At 41.4% G+C, this 16,128-nt stretch overlaps 2 protein-coding genes across 2 annotated transcripts in view; one reads left to right on the forward strand and one right to left on the reverse strand.

The window, feature by feature from the left end:
- Positions 1-16,128, reverse strand: part of HMGA1 (high mobility group AT-hook 1) — a 436,480-nt gene that overhangs the window by 398,537 nt on the left and 21,815 nt on the right. The gene's annotated exons all lie outside the window — the stretch shown is intronic.
- The window catches only part of GRM4 (glutamate metabotropic receptor 4), a 317,007-nt gene that overhangs the window by 207,274 nt on the left and 93,605 nt on the right, over positions 1-16,128 (forward strand). The window lies entirely within an intron of this gene.

Below are 16,128 nucleotides of genomic sequence, written 5' to 3' on the forward strand. Positions count from 1 at the left end.
TGCAGTGGTATTGTCTATTACCACAAGTATTATTACTAGTGTTGTCTGAATCAGACTTCTTCTGCCAGAATCAAAGACCAATTGTACTTTGTGTGCCTTTTCACATTTTATCCCATTTATTTTTCTGTTGCTTACTCTCTGTTTTGCTATATCTTTTTCTGGAAATATATTTCTCCTCCGTTTTTCTTAATTTCTTTCCCAATACTTTTTATTGAAAAAAGGTGTAGATAAACAAAGTAATAAGTTGTACAAATTAATATCAAACAACGGTGTTACATTGAGAAGTGAAAAAGCCATTGTATTCTGATCATATCACGACTAAGCAATATTAGAGTAGCAATCCACAACCAACCCAGCCTGGAGGGGTAGGTTGAAAATGTACAGAAGGCACAGTGGTTGGGGTTGTCCATTCACTATAGGTATTTTAAATATTATACTTGCACATGTGGTAATGCAGAACTATTATGCATATATTGTTCTTGAAGGAAAGAAAATAGATCCTATAAAACTAAACAGATTTTCCAGTGCCAAACAGAGGAACACCATGCTTTCATACCTAGGCCAAGCTAGTGGCAGCCATGTAGCCTACATCAAAACGTTCATGAGGCATCAATATAAAAGCTAGAAGATAGAAAAGAAAAGTTGAATAAAGGAAGAGAAAATATTTACAGCCGATCACCACTTCCAGACCGCTGACCCCTCTGCCATCCCACTCATCACAGATACTGAAGGTATCTAATCCAGGGGTTACAAACCTTTTCAAAGTAAATTTGCTTGTCTCGGAGGATAGTAGACCATTTTTCATTAAAGTGGAGTTCCACCCAACAGTTGAAGTTCCCCTTTAAGGACTCCTGACCCCCTGACAGCCCACATTTGGCATGTCATTTTTTTGGAGCGGGAGCTGGTACCTAGTTTTGACAGGTACCTGCTCCCACTCCCGCTCAGGCCACTTAGGTAGCTCGAGTGGAAGTTCTTCTCTACCCCTCCCTCCCTGCAATCTACTTGGACACGTCACAGGTCCCAGTAGATTGCCCGTCCATTTAGGACACGCAGCGTGAAGCCCCAAGCTGTCAGAGACGGGTGCCTACGCTAGTGATGCCGGCACCGGAGAGAGCCTAAGGAGAGAACCGAGGCTTCGGGCAGCTACATTGTTGGATCGTGGGACAGGTGAGTGTGTGTTTTTTAAAGGTCAGCAGCTACACTTTTTGTAGCTGCTGTTTTTTAATAAACACAGAAACGACTGGAACTTCACTTTAATTATGATCCAGAAGATTTTGTTTTTGACTAACGCAAGGTTAATCACAGGAGATTTCCATGCTCACGCTATAGTAACTTTGGCTGCTAGAAAAATGAAAAAAGCAAGGGTTCTAAGATGTTTGGGTAACTTACTTGATCAGAAAATAATGCAGACGTTTTTGTGGAAATTTAGCCCAATCACCAAGTATACAAAATTAAATATTCTAGTCCAAAACCGTTGAACCTTTGGGCATGTCCATCAGATATTACCCTCCTGACCTCCTGAAGCAAAGGGTTGAGGAGTCGGGGTATATTTTAGCTAACCATGCCAGAACGAGATACTATTGGGACAATAATTTAGTTTGCCTCCACCAGGGAAGTATTGAGAATTCCTTTCACCACCTTGTCAACCACCAGGACCAAACGTCCTCCTCTATACTCTCCCCCAGATCTGTCTCCCAAGCTATTGGTAAGAGATTTTGGAAACCTGATCTGCGAACAGAGTAAATAGCTCTGAAATATTGCCACGGTCCCCGCACCACGCAAACACCTATTTTCATAGAAGGTCCTAGTAGAGATATCCACCTGATCCCAACACAGTATCTGTAAATAATGAGTGATCTGACAAAGGCCAAATGTCTCTGAAGGGGGAATTTGTAAGGTCTCCAGAGGGCTTCCTGATTCCTTTATGGTCCATAAAATGAGCTATCCTGTTGAGGCCCTTATTGACCCACCATGTAAATGGTTGGAAATTTTGTCCAAGAGGGAAACGTGAGTTTCCAAAAAGGGGGGCCACCGGAGTATGTGGTGAATTTAGAGAATATGGCTTGCACACAGTGTGTCCAAGAGTGTTTTAATTATTTCAATGTAAGCACCCTCCTAGGTAGGTGCTAGTGTGAGAGTATAGTTTTTGGCTCTGTCTGCCTATCAAAGGAGCAGCAGGCAAATCTATATTGCTGTCTGCCTTCCAGAGAGCAGGATCTGTGAGTTAGGTCTGCTCTGTGTGCTCAGTGTGTGATTCATTGGTTCTGGATAGTGTTTCACACTGGTCCAATAGGGAGGCATGTTGGACAGTGGGAGGAAACCTGACCAATGGGTACACAGGCTTTGATACAGTCCCAGTGATTGGCAGAGATCGACTGTCTCGGTGCATTGTGGGATACTGTATAAAAGCCAGGAGCACATGTGCTGCAGGGTCTTTGGCTGGTGAGCAGAGTCCCAGAGGGAGGGTGGCGGCTGCCTCCTCCTCTGTAGTGGTGGCACGTGGTCACAGGCAGTCGGCCTGGGGACCAGAGGAAGGGAACTGAGTCCAGAAGGTCCGGAAGAACTGACTGGAGGGGTAGAGACACTGGAGACCCTCGAAAAACAGTATCGTGAGTATAGAGGATCATGTCTAGGGGACTGACCTGAGGGGGGCTACCGCGGTGTAGGATAGTCAGAGGATAGGTGTCAGTCTGTGGAGTGAAAGGGGATACTAGAAGGGTATAGTCTGTGGATTGAAAGGGGATACTAGAAGGGTATCCTGAAGATAATCTATCCTATCAAGTTATATGCAAAGAGACTTATTCTAAAATCTACCTAGTGGCAGGGTGAATCAGCAGCCTGGCTGCATCGCAAGTAAGAAGTCCTCAACCATTGTGAATAGTTCGATCTGGAGTATCCCACTCTTCCCTTCTCCCTTCCCTAATTAAATAAAACAACAAAAAAACAACTACATCCCCATTATTGACTGAGCCAAGGAGTAAAGTGTTAAATTGTGCATGCTGCAGTTGCTAATGGTAACCCAGGGGGACCTGAAGGTGAAGAATTCAACAGTCCTCAAGGGGGCAGTGCTACATCAATAAAGCAATAAAAAAAAAAAAAAATGCTTTATCTCTAAAAGCTCTAAATAGGAACTTAGAAGAACACTACCATAATGTTATATTATCTTCTGGAGTGGCAGTGAGCAGACATTTCTTAGTGTGAGAATTGTTAAATTAGATGTTGTTGACAGTACATGTTTAAACGTGGTGGCAGCTATTGTTTGTGAGTAAATGATTAACAAAATATCTTGCCACTGAAAGAGACAGAGATGTCTAATAGACGGTATAGAGACAATAATGGGAGTGACCAGGAGGGTGAAGGAAGTTAACCTATTAACTTGTACTATTCTAGTACACATGGGCTGAATGTCGGGTGACACTCCTATTCGGCCGGTGTGTACTGCAGCCGTTTGGCTGGCTTCTGTTGAAGGGGAACAACTGAAAATGGTCTGCCGATCAGCTCCCAATCAGCACTCTCAGCCAATGGCTGAGAGTGCTGACCAGAGTGTTCTAGCAGCTGGCACCCCCTGTCAGAAAACAATAGAACAGCAGGGGAGATCGCTGTACTAACATTGGATAGTTAGTACAGCGACTCTTCCTGAGCTTTCAGGTTTTTGTTCATTCAGCCCTGCTGGGTTAAACGAAAAATAAATAAATAAAAACTAGTAGTGCGTACCAGGCTTTAGTACTTCTACCTCACACAAATCCTGCCTCATGTTGTAGTCCTAGCCAGGAAACAGTTAACTGCAAGTAAAAAGAAAAGTCCCAATCTCAATATTATGTAAGTGTTTATTGGGTCTTATTGTTAGTTTTATAATGTAACCAGCAAGGGATAAGCTTGAAACTGATGCTCACTTTGGTGTTTAGGGATGATTTAGGAACGCTAACCTACTTGCTGTCCTGGGTGCACTGTTTTATTTGGTAACTATATGGCAAAAAAGGCTTAAAGTTGATATATTTAAAGTTATGCATTTGGAGACTAAAAATATGCAGCAGTTTTATAATAGGGAAATACAACTGGATGAGACAATGATGAAGAAAGATCTGAATGTCCTTGTAGATCACAGACTTAGTAGAAGCATGCACTGCTGATCTACAACTTTTGAAGTAACCAAGATGCTATCTTGTGCTAAAAGAGAAAGAGATATAGCGTTGATTAGGGATGTTCGAACGGTTCGTGTCGACTATCGGTTCGACCCGAACATTGGGTGTTCGAAATTCGGCTGAATTCCAAACTTTTTGTGGTAAAAGTTCGAAATTCGGTCACCAGAACCGCCCAAAATGCAATGGGACAGGAACTGGGCTTTAAAAGCCCGTGATTGGTCCAGAAACGTAAGTAAAAGCCAATTGAGGGGGCAGGAGTCTGCTAGGAATGTGATTGGAGTGACTACGGGGTCCAGAGGCCAATCAGGAGTGAATACGCCCCCCAGTATATAACATAGCCCCGCCAAACCTCTAGCACTGTAATACAGAGGCTGTGGAAGAGAGTGGAAGCATTTGTGTTTCTCCTGCTGATTGTAAAGCTCCAGTGTCATTTTGCAATTATCTTCTGCTGTATGGAGCTGTTCTTTTAGTGTGAGGAAAGGGATATGCAGTGTAGTTAGGGTACTATATACCACTATAGTTAGATTCAATAATCTAGTTTTTGTAATACTTTTAAGTGTCGGGGTGACCGTAGTGTAGTTTAGGGTGACCTGACTCTGCCATATCAGGGTGACCGTAGTGTAGTTTAGGTGACTTGACACTGCCATGTCAGGGTCACTGTAGTGTAGTTTAGGGTGACCTGACTCTTAGGGTGACCTGACTCTGCCATGTCAGGGTGACCGTAGTGTAGTTTAGGGTGACCTGACTCTGCCATGTCAGGGTGACCGAACTCTGCCATGTCAGGGTGACCGTAGTGTAGTTTAGGGTGACCTGACTCTGCCATGCCAGGATGACCGAACTCTGCCATGTCAGGGTGACCCCACTATACAGATTCTGGGTTAGGGGCATGCATATATACACACATATATATATATATATATACACACACACACACATATATATATACCCCTATACAGAAGTTCAGATGTCATGCCTGCCTCCAAACGCCTTCAAAAAACGCCTGAAAAACGCCTGAAACAAAAACGCCCAGGTGTGAAAGGAGGGTAACACCATCCCTGCGCTACTTAAATTCTAAGAAACATAATCAGTTTTTTTTTCTGGTTCTGGACATGCTACAGAGCTGAAACTTCACAGGTACACTTTTTAGACCCCCCAGACACTAAATCCAAAGAAATCTAATTTTTTTTCTATAATTTTTTCAATAATTGGCTCTCTATCAAAAACGACAATTTTTAAGAACTTTTTTTTGCCTGCTTCATAGTCCCTGGGGCATGACCCAGAACCCTAGGCACTTTTTTGGGGCATTTATTGGGTTTTAGGGCTTCAAAATGGTGTTCTTTGATTTCCGAAGTTCGGGTCCCATTGATTTCAATGGGGTTCTGGAATCCGAACAGGACTCATCCCTAGCGTTGATATACTAAAAAAAAATAGGCTGTTCACTTCGCAAAGTGAATTTTCACTTTGCAAGGTAATTCTTCCTTAGCTTAGTGAATAGGTGTTGCTCTGCTGTCTTCCATCATTCAGTCATGCCCAAGCAAAAAATCCTGTTTATTATCCTTGCACACAATTGGGAATTCTTTGCAGTAAACGTTTTCACCCTCATCCCTTGTAAAGCAGAAATCCACTTTGCAAAGTGAACATGCTCTACTTCTTCAGTAAATCTACTCCATAAACGATAAAAAGTGAGAGAGAGGTATACATAATCGTGCCCATATGCAAAGCATTAATTCACATTCAACCTAAATAAACAGTTAAATTTTGGGCACTGGTTCACAATCATAGGATTTATATATTCAATGTAAAATCCTCATATCTGAGTAAGGGACCTAGAGATTCCTCGATTGGTGGGTTATACTGTCACCTTTAGGTTAAATGGACACTGGTAACAAAAAAACATTAGCCAGCAGAATAACCCACCAATCACCATCATGCATTAGTTTTGCAGCAAAGTATTACAGAGAAATTGAAACACAGAGAAAAGAGACCTGTGTCCGTCAATGGACCCCAAGAAAAGGATTTTACAGTGAGTACAAAAATTCTATTTTCTTTCTTGTTTGTTGGGGACACAGGAATTCTTAGATAGTTTGGACATTGAAAAGAAGTCCACCTGAGGGTTGGGCAACATAGTTGCAAAGGCTAATAAATGGAAGAAAAAAATAGCAAACTTGGGACTGCTTGAAAGCACAAAGAGCTGCCTGAAAGATCCAACACACAATGTTGGAATCAGATGTGGCCTGAAAATCCCCCTGATACTTTCAGGAGGACTAATTTACATTTGCAAATAGACCCTATAAGAGTATACCAGCTTTGTGTTAAGCTATCTAAGCAACATAGACAGACCATTATCCAAACGTATGGCCTTATAGATCCAGCCTAAGGTTCCATAAAGTTGATAAAAGAAACAGGTCCATCCAGGTTAACCTATGTGAACTGGTTATGCCCATGGGCATATTTGGCCCATGATATTAGACATTAGCATTGCCCCTTTATTTAAAAACAAGCTGCCAGATCAGGGACTTGTTTCTTGTTTAGGAGTTACATAGTTACATAGTTTGTGAGGTTGAAAAAAGACATCAGTCCATCCAGTTCAACCTATGATGTGTGTGTGTGTTTGCTGTTAACCCTACATTGTATACCCCTGTATGTTGTGGTCTTTAAGGTGCCCATCTAATAGTTTTTTGAAACTATCGATGCTCCCTGCTGATACGACTGCTTGTGGAAGAGAATTGCACATCCTTACTGCTCTGACTGTGAAGAACCCCTTACGTATTTTAAGGTTAAACCGTTTTTCCTCTAGTTTTAGTGAGTGGCCACGTGTCTTATTGTATTCCCTTTCTCTAAATAGTTTGTTCCTTATGCTAGGGTCGCCAGTACAGTATTTGTACATGGATATCATATCCCACCTCAATCGTCTCTTCTCCAGAGAGAATAAGTTCAGTGCTTGTAGCCTTTCCTCATAGCCGATGCCTTCCATTCCCCTAATTATTTTTGTTGCCCTTCTCTGGACTCTCTCCAGTTCCAGCACGTCCTTCCTGAGGACCCGGTGCCCAGAACTGGACAGCATACTCCAGATGTGGCCGGACCAGAGTCTTGTAGAGTGGTAGAATAATTTCTTTATTTCTGGAGTGAATCCCCTTTTTTATACATGCCAGTGTGGCATGCCAGGAGTGGGGCTCAGCATTTTTGTTTTGGCAGGTAAGTGGGTATTGTTCATCCTAAATGACGTGGATCTACATAACTAGACATTGTGGTTGATAATAGAACTATATTGTGGGACTTTTTGGGGATTTTCTTAAAATTAATTTTTTAAATGTCAAAAAGATGTGTGGTGTGTTTATTTCCTTTACTATTTTTGTGAATAAGTATCCAGTGGTTTCTAGATTCTCAAAGCTCCCCCCCCCCTACAGAATCCCACAACTGGGCCAGTCTTGTAGGAAAGAGGCCCTTGTTGCCTTGAGCCTGAGGACAAGGTGAGTTCCTCTGGCAAGGTGTCCTCCCCATGCTCATGGGAAAATAGTCTAATATAATTTATGGGGGTGTACACTTACTGATCCCCCTTTTCTAGCCAGCAAGGCTGCGTGCTTGGATAAGAGTCTGGTGTGGATTATGGGGGTTTGCACACTTGTTTTTTGCATTAAGGTTCTCCTTAAAACTCATTTGGAATGTGACAGGGGGCCTGCATCTTTTTTTTTTGTTTTTGGATGGGGTTTCCCTTCAAATCCATACCTGACCGTTATCAAGGTCAAAGATTTGTATTTTTAGGAGGAATCCCACAAATATATGCCAGACCCTTGTGTGAAATCAGGGTTTGATATAGATGAAGAACAGAAGCAGCTGTAACTGTGATTTACTGGCAATTTAAATTGCATTTTCTTTGTAAATGTCACTTTAGCTGTAGTACATCGTATACATTCGGACAGGTGCGCCACTTAACAAGCAGGTTTGGGAAATTCCCCAAGCATGTTAGCTAAAGGTATTTTGCATTTTTTATATTTCACTTTAAGCTTTATAATAGAGCTGCTCCCAGCTGAACTGCTCCCCAGAGCAGTGCTAAGATATGCATGCCCTTTGTTTAATTTGGAAGGTCCCCATGCTGTTTTTTTACATTAAAAAAAATCCAAAAGGGAAATGCCATTTAGCAGCAAATGTTTCTGTTTCTTTGTTAATGTCAGTTTTGTAGTAGTACATTCTATAAATTTGCTACTTGACAGTCACTTTCACTATTACATCCTGCCAAACATGATTTTGAAGCATTTTTTGCATTAGTACATGTCCCCCATAACAGTGCCCAGCTTCCAATGTTCCTCGTTTGACAATCCCTAACCTGGCAAATTGCCATAACTGATTTTTAAGGTTTAGCTCACATTGATTTCAATAGAATTAGGGTTGATGTTTGGTAGTTCGATGAATGCCCTGCAAACTGAACCAGGGAGCATTCAGCTCATCCCTAGTCATGATTATATTTGGTCAGTGATGTCACCCAGAATCTCTGGTGTTTATTATATTCTGTCAACTGGGGAGCTATCATTTATCAGCAGTACTGCGGTGGGGCAGCATTGTTGGGTGGAGGGTCATTGGTTGCAAGGAAACATTGGATGGCCAGTGTTAATGAATTAAAAGACCTTTTAACAGTGTTGGTGTATTCATGTAAAACTTTACTCTTTTTGAGAGAGTCATTTAGGGAACTAATGTACCCCTGTACTTGTTCCCCTTGGTGGGAGGACAGATATCTGGGGGTCCTCCAGATTCCTAAAAATTACCCCCACAAACCCCATAACCTCTTGAGGACCAAGTATGGTGAAGAGGCTTTTGTTCTTCAGGCATATGCATACAGTCTGGTTCAGGAAGGGGAAGGAGCACACACTTGGTGTATTCCCTTTTTTGGGCACCCAGGCAGCATGCCTGGAAAAAAAGCCTTGTTGACATTTTAAGGGGAACCAAAAGGAGACAAAAATCACAAATATTATATATTAGCTGAACAGTATGTAGGCAGTTTGGTTAGGCCCTAATTTAGGAGGGAGAGAGGAGGCAGGTTTTATCTTGAAAGAAACATTGGAGTGTATGACGGAAGTATCACTGTTGGATTGTCGCTGCATCTTTGCTGCCCCTTGCTCAATGTCCCCTGACTGCTGTGTGGCTGAATCTACCTTATATTGCTCATCCTAAATATCCAAAAGAAGGATTGCTTGTGGGCTACTTAGATCATCTTTCTGCAGCCAGTAAGCAATTGCTTGATTAAATAATTTGTATGACTCCACATAGCTAATTTATAGGGCTATAGTTGTATTACCAAAAGACAAGCAGGAAGAAGAGAAAGAGGTCACATTAGCAACACTTGACCCTTTGTTAAAAAACAGTAAAAAAAGGAATTCTTTAGCTATATTAAAAGTACAATAGCGGATTCAGAGCACATTGCCCACATAAAAAACAATGGAATTGTTAGTAGCACATCACAGGACATACCGCTGTAGCTAACAGAGGCTGTAATCAAGGAAAGACTTAAAGCGGAGTTCCACCCTAAAATGAAAGTTCCGTCCATCTTCTTGGTCCGTGTCACCCGAAAAACAAATGGATAATCGCAATTTTTTTTTTTACTTACCTTGTTTAGAAGATAATATACTTACCTTACTTCCTCTTCCTCCCCTCGGCGGCCACGGCGAGTCCTCACTTCCTGGCTTGCAATGATTCCTGGGAGCTGAACGTCATCACTCCCAGGAATCAATGCGCCTGCACCGGCCCCGACATCAGTTCCGGTGCAGGCGCCATCATACCTTGCTAAACAGCTTCTGGGCATGCCCAGAAGCTGTGCAGGGATGACGCTGCACCCCCGGAAGTGGCGGCGGGGCTGGCGCAGTGCATCGTGGGACCAAAGAGGACGGAAGAGGATGCAGAAGAGGATTGCGCTGGCTCAAGCTGCCCACACCTCAGATGGCAGCGCTGGAGAAGACATTTTCAAGGTAAGTATTTCTTCTTGCAGGTAAGTGTAACCCGGGACAGTTCAGAGGCTATCCATTGTGGAATGCACTAGCCCTGACTGTCCCCGGGGGTATTTTTATGTATTTATTTTGGTTTTAGGTGGAACTCCGCTTTAATAAGCTTAACATAAATAAATCACCAGGACCAGATGGCTTACACCCGAGAGTCCTCAAAGAACTCAGTTGGGTTTTAGCTAGACCATTGTTCCTAATCTTTGCGGACAGCTTACTGACAGGAACTGTACCAGCTGATTGGAGAAAAGCAAATGTGGTACCAATGTTCAAAATAGGGCAGAGACATATTCAGGAGAACTACAGGCCAGTCAGTGAGGTGCCCCAAGGTTCTGTCCTGGGACTAATTCTGTTAAATTTATTCATAAATGATATAGAGGATGGGATAAATAGCTCAATCTCAGTTTTTGCTGATGACACACAAAAAAGCAGGGCAATCACTTCACATTAGGATATATAAATCTTACAGAAAGACCTGAACAAAATATTAGATTGGGCAATTACATGGCAAATGAGGTTTAATGTGGAGAAATGTAAAGTAATGCACTTGGGGGCAAAAACATAAACGCAAACTATTCACTAGGGGGGGGAACCTTTGGGGGAATCAAGGATGGAGAAAGATCTGGGGGTCCTAGTGGATGACAGACTGAGAAACAGCATGCAATGTCAAGCTTCAGCTACTGAAGCCAGCAGAATATTAACATTCAGAAAAAAGGGGATATACTCCAGTGATAAAACCATAATCTTGCCACTTTATAAAAGTCTGGTCCAGTCACATTTGGAGTATTCTGTCCAGTTTTGGTAACCAATCCTCAGAAGGGATGTACTGGAGCTGGAGAGAATCCAAAGAAGGGCAATTAAACTAATTAGGGGATTGGGGGACCTAAATTTCGAGGAGTGACTACAAGCACTACATTTTTTTTAGCTGGAGAAGAGATGCTTGAGAGGGGACATGATAGCGATTTACAAATACCTCAATGGTGATCCCTGCATAGGAAAAAACCTATTCAGTCTTACTTCCATTCAGGGAGTGTAAGGGGACACATGGCCAGACAATGAGATTGGAGGAGAAGCAGTTTAATCTTAAGCTGCGTAGGGTGTGGGGGGTTTAACTGTCAGGGCGGTAAGAGTGTGAAACTCTCTTTCACAACTGGTGGTGTTAGCAGGGAGCATTGATATTTTTAAAAGACTCTTGGAATTGCATCTTAAGGAACACAATATACAGGAATATGGGAAATGATTATCCTCACTGACACACACCCCTACAGAGGTTGAACTGGATGGACTATTGTCTTTATTCAACCTCAACTACTAGGATACTATGTTACTATGTCAAGTGAACATATAAGAAATTTCTCAGTTCTTCACATAGATAAATACAGTATCATGTGCCCACTATCTGCAAGTTTTTATTTTTGCATCATTTCCTGGACAGATATATTTTAGGTCTTATTAGCATTTTCTGTTTGTATATCTGGAAACTCCCATGCAGTGAAAAAGTAATTTCACTGGCAAGCACGATTTATTTTCCCACAGGCTTTAAAAACAACATGCTGGTTAATTTTTATCAAGGGAATAATAAAATATATCTTACTCTGAGCAGAGAGTAATTTTAGAAACATCAACACTTTTATATAAGACACACATACGGTATTTTTTTTTATCAACGCTAATGGACCCAAACAGTGAATGGGTGTATGCAACTTAAAGGGGGTTTAGAGTAGACTAGAAAAAATGTGTTTCTTTCCATAGTTTGTAATTATACTTGAAAGTTGCTTATTATTGTAGCCATAACGTCTCCTATGTAGGCTGTACATCAATGTTTGGAGTGCCTCTTTACTGCTTCTCCTCACAAGGCCATATTTACTAGTAGTCACTTTGCAAAGTGAATAGCTGCTATTCCTTAATAAATCAATACTCTGCAGACTTACTAAAAGCAATACACTCCCTGTCTGGCTGGTATTGTAGCTAATCTACACATACAGTAACAAAAATATAAAAGTGCAAACATGTAAACATATGAAGGTCACAATCAATATATAAAAGTAAACACTTTTCCTTTAACCACTTGCCGACCGCCGCACTACTATTTACGTCGGTGGTCAGCCCCTCACAGGCAGAGTGACGTAGGGATACGTCGCTAGCCTGTGAGGGTCTAGGGAGCGCTCCCGCGTGGTCACGGACCCCCCTGCACGTGTGACCGGCGGACCCGATGTCAGCCGGTCACTCGCGATCGTCGGGTGGAGAGGGAGAAAGGCAGGCGGCTGATGTAAACAAGCCGCCTGTTATTCTCCCCTGTGTAGAAACAGTGATCATACGGTTCTACTATGTAGGACCGTTGATCACTGTTCCTACACCTCAAGCCACAGCCAATCACAGTTAGAATCACGCCCCTAGGGATACACATACATAACCCCTCCCTCTCAAAAAAAGTTAACCCCTTCACTGCCAGTGTAATTTTACACTAAAAGTGCATATGTATAGCACTGATTACTGTAGAAATGTCACTGGTAACCCCAAAAGTGTCAAAAATGTCAGTCAAGGGTCCAATCTGTCCGCCGCAATGTCGCAGTCCCGCAAACAAAATCGCAGATCGCCGCCATTACGCGTTAAAAAAAAAACAACAAAAATGACAAAAATCTTTCCCTTTGTTAGTAAACGCAATAACTTTTGCGCAAACCAATCAAAATACGCTTTTTGCGATTTTTTTTTTACCAAACATATGGTAAAAAAAAAAAAAATTGGCCCAAAATGTTAAAAAATTTAGATTTTTACTTTTTTTTGGGGGGGGAATTTCATATAAAAAAATTTGAAAAATATTGTTTTTTTTGCAAAATTGACACAGTTTTTTTGTTTATAGCGCAAAAAGTAAAAATCGCACAGGTGATCAAATACCACCAAAAGAAAGCTCTGTTTGTGGGAAAAAAAGGACGTCAAATTCGTATAGGTACAGCGTTGCATGACCGCGCAATTGTCCGTTAAAGTCACGCAGTGCCGAATCGCAAAATAGGCCCTGGTCAGGAAGGGGGTAAAATCTTCCGGGGCTTAAGTGGTTAAGCAGATTAGTCCATGCTAGATCACTATACAATTTCCACTATATGGAGTAACAAGAACTATCTAAATATTACTGTTCTTGAAAAGGGTTGCTAATCTGATTTTAAAATGATCATATACAGTACATTGTTTCCCTGTGCCCTAAGTGGCAAATGGAGAAACTTAAAATTGTACCTATGCTGAATATCTAAAAGAGATCAATCTACTCTTTGATACTGTTGAGTGGCTTTAATTGTTGTGATATAGTCAACAATCAAATAAAACCTGACTTGACCTAAACCTTTTTGAATTAATCTATAAATGTGGACACTACAAGTACCTTGTTTTAGTCTTCAAATTGAGATTTAAGTCTATCTAAAGCCTATTTTTAAATTAAGATTTAGATCCTCTGGCAGGCTGTTATTGTTGTCTGTACCCCAACTGGAGAGATTCACGTTCTCTATTTATCCTGGATACTGGGGCTGAAAGCAGCTGATTTACTAAAGGCAAATAGGCTGTTCACTTTCGCAAGGTCAATTTTCCTTTGCTTTCAAAATAGGGTGAAAATTTACTTTGCAAAGTAAACTCAATCATGTGCAAGGAAAATTAAAAAAAAAACTATATTTTTGGTTGTACATCATTGAATGATAAAAGTCAGCAGAGCTTCATCTCATTCACCAAGCTAGGATAAAATTCAATCACAAAGTAAACATTTTCTTGCAAAATTAACACCTTCTTTGTCTTTAGTAAATCAACCCCTAAGTGTGGGGAAATTTAAAATTTTGAGTTGTCAATGGTACAGCAATGGAGGGGAACTCTTTAAATTTGGGACTTTTTTTTTTTTGTCTGGTAACAACTGTTTAAGAGAGGTTTTCTTCACTTTGGAGAGGTTTCCTGCTACTTCCTGTTATTCAAATGTCAAGTGCCAGAGCCCCTACTGCTTGCTTAAAATCTGGCACCTGACAGTTGAATAATATAGGAAGGAATAATGAAATGTGATATGGCTTAATGCCAACTTTCTTGTAAAACTTGAGACCCCATTCCCAGCCTTGGCCAAGGGAAGACCTGGAATACATATTAAAGCGGTAGTAAACTCAAAGAAAAAAAAAACCCTGCAAGACAAAGGCATAATGAGCTAGTATGCATAAGCTTACAGGTTTTTTTTTTTTTTGTCAAAGCTTAAAGCTATTGTAAAGTCTCATTTTTTTTCTTTAAAAATAACAAACATGTTATACCTACCTGCTCTGTGCAGTGGTGTTGCACAGAGCAACCCAGATGCTCCTCTTCTCTGGTCCCTCTCCAGAGCTCCTGGCCCTTCCCTCCTGTCGAGTGCCCCCACAGCAATGAGCTTGCTATGGGGGCACCCGAGCCTAGCTGCAGCTCCCTGTATCCATCCAGACACAGAGCTGTGAATCAGCCTTACCCCCTCTCTCTCCTGATTGGCTAACTGACTTTGATTGACAGCAGTGGGAGCCAATGGTGCCGCTGCTGTGTCTCAGCCAATCAGGAAGGAGAGTCCCAGATGGTCAAAACAGTGCTTGCTCTTTAGCCAGCTCTGTGTGACACACAGAGCACTGCTCAGCCCACCTCTCTCTCCTCACTGACTGTGATTCAAAGCAGCAGGAGTCAATGGGCAATGAGAAGAGAGAGATGCTGCTCTCGTGCACATCACTGGATCGAGATTGGGCTCAGCTAAATATAATCTAAATAGAATGCATTAGGATAAAAAAAAAACCTTCTGCCTTTAGAACCAGAAGCAGAAATATTGGTACCTTCTCTGGCAACAATCCAAAGCTCTTCACTTTAGAATCATTGTAAGCACAGGAAATGTTTATCAGTTAAAAGCTGTGGTATATGGTGGCCTCTGTATTTATAATATTTAATCTTTTTCGGTAACTATCATTTTGGTGCGCTGCTTTCCTCATTTTTTTTTTAACATAGAACAGTAAAAAAAAGTTTTGTTTTTTTTGAGCTTGGGAAAGTGCTGAGACCACTTTTGCCATCATTGAGGGAAAAATGAATATCCAAGTTTACCAAAATATCCTGCAGGATAATGTTAGGGTAGTTGAGCACCAGCTGAAGCTTAGTAGAAGTTGGGTGATGCAGCAGGACAATGACCGTAAGCATCAAAGTAAATACACCACAGATTGGCTTCAGAAAAAGAAAATGCGCCCTTTGGTGTAGCCTGGACAAAGCCCAAATCTTAACCCCGTTAGGGATGCTGTGAAATGGCCTCAAGAGAGCTGCTCACACCAGACATCCTACAAGTGTGTCTGAACTGAAGCAGTTTTGTAAAGAGAAATGGTAAAACATTTCTCCTGAACATTGTGCAGGTCTGATCCAGAGCTACCAAAAGCACTTGTATGAAGTCATTGCTTCCAAAGGAGGTTCCACCAGCTATTAAGTCCAAGAGTCCACTATCATTTTCCTCCAGTACTGTGGATGTTTAAAGAGCGTGTTCAATAAACACATGAGAAGTTAGAATTGTTTGTGTGTTTTCAGCTTAAGCACATTGTGTTGGTCTATTGTTGTGACGAACATGAGGATCAGATAATATTTTAAGGCAAATTACTGCATAAAAAAGTGGATTCCAAGGTATTCGCATACATTTTCTTACCACCATATCTAAGACCTGACATTTGCCCTGCAAAATTATTCCCACAGCAAAAAATCAAACAAATCTCATATTCATTCAATTTATTATGATTATACTACTTCTTCAACGCTATTGGGGTATGTGTTGCCTTCTGTGCTACCCATGGCTAGCTTTCATATTTAGCCGAGTATGGCTAGGTCTTCTAAAGATCCAGCTCCCTGACTGTTGGATCAAACGGCTCGAGCTAATAATGTGTGGGCATGGTTAAGTAGCTTTTAAATCCCTTATCGCTTGAACAGCTAGACACTAAGCTGTTTAAGAAAGGGAAATGTACCCTAATGAATGACAAACAGGAGCTTTTGAAAACAGA

Source organism: Pelophylax lessonae (assembly GCF_965119305.1).
Source record: "Pelophylax lessonae genome assembly, chromosome: 2".
Taxonomy (NCBI): domain Eukaryota; kingdom Metazoa; phylum Chordata; class Amphibia; order Anura; family Ranidae; genus Pelophylax; species Pelophylax lessonae.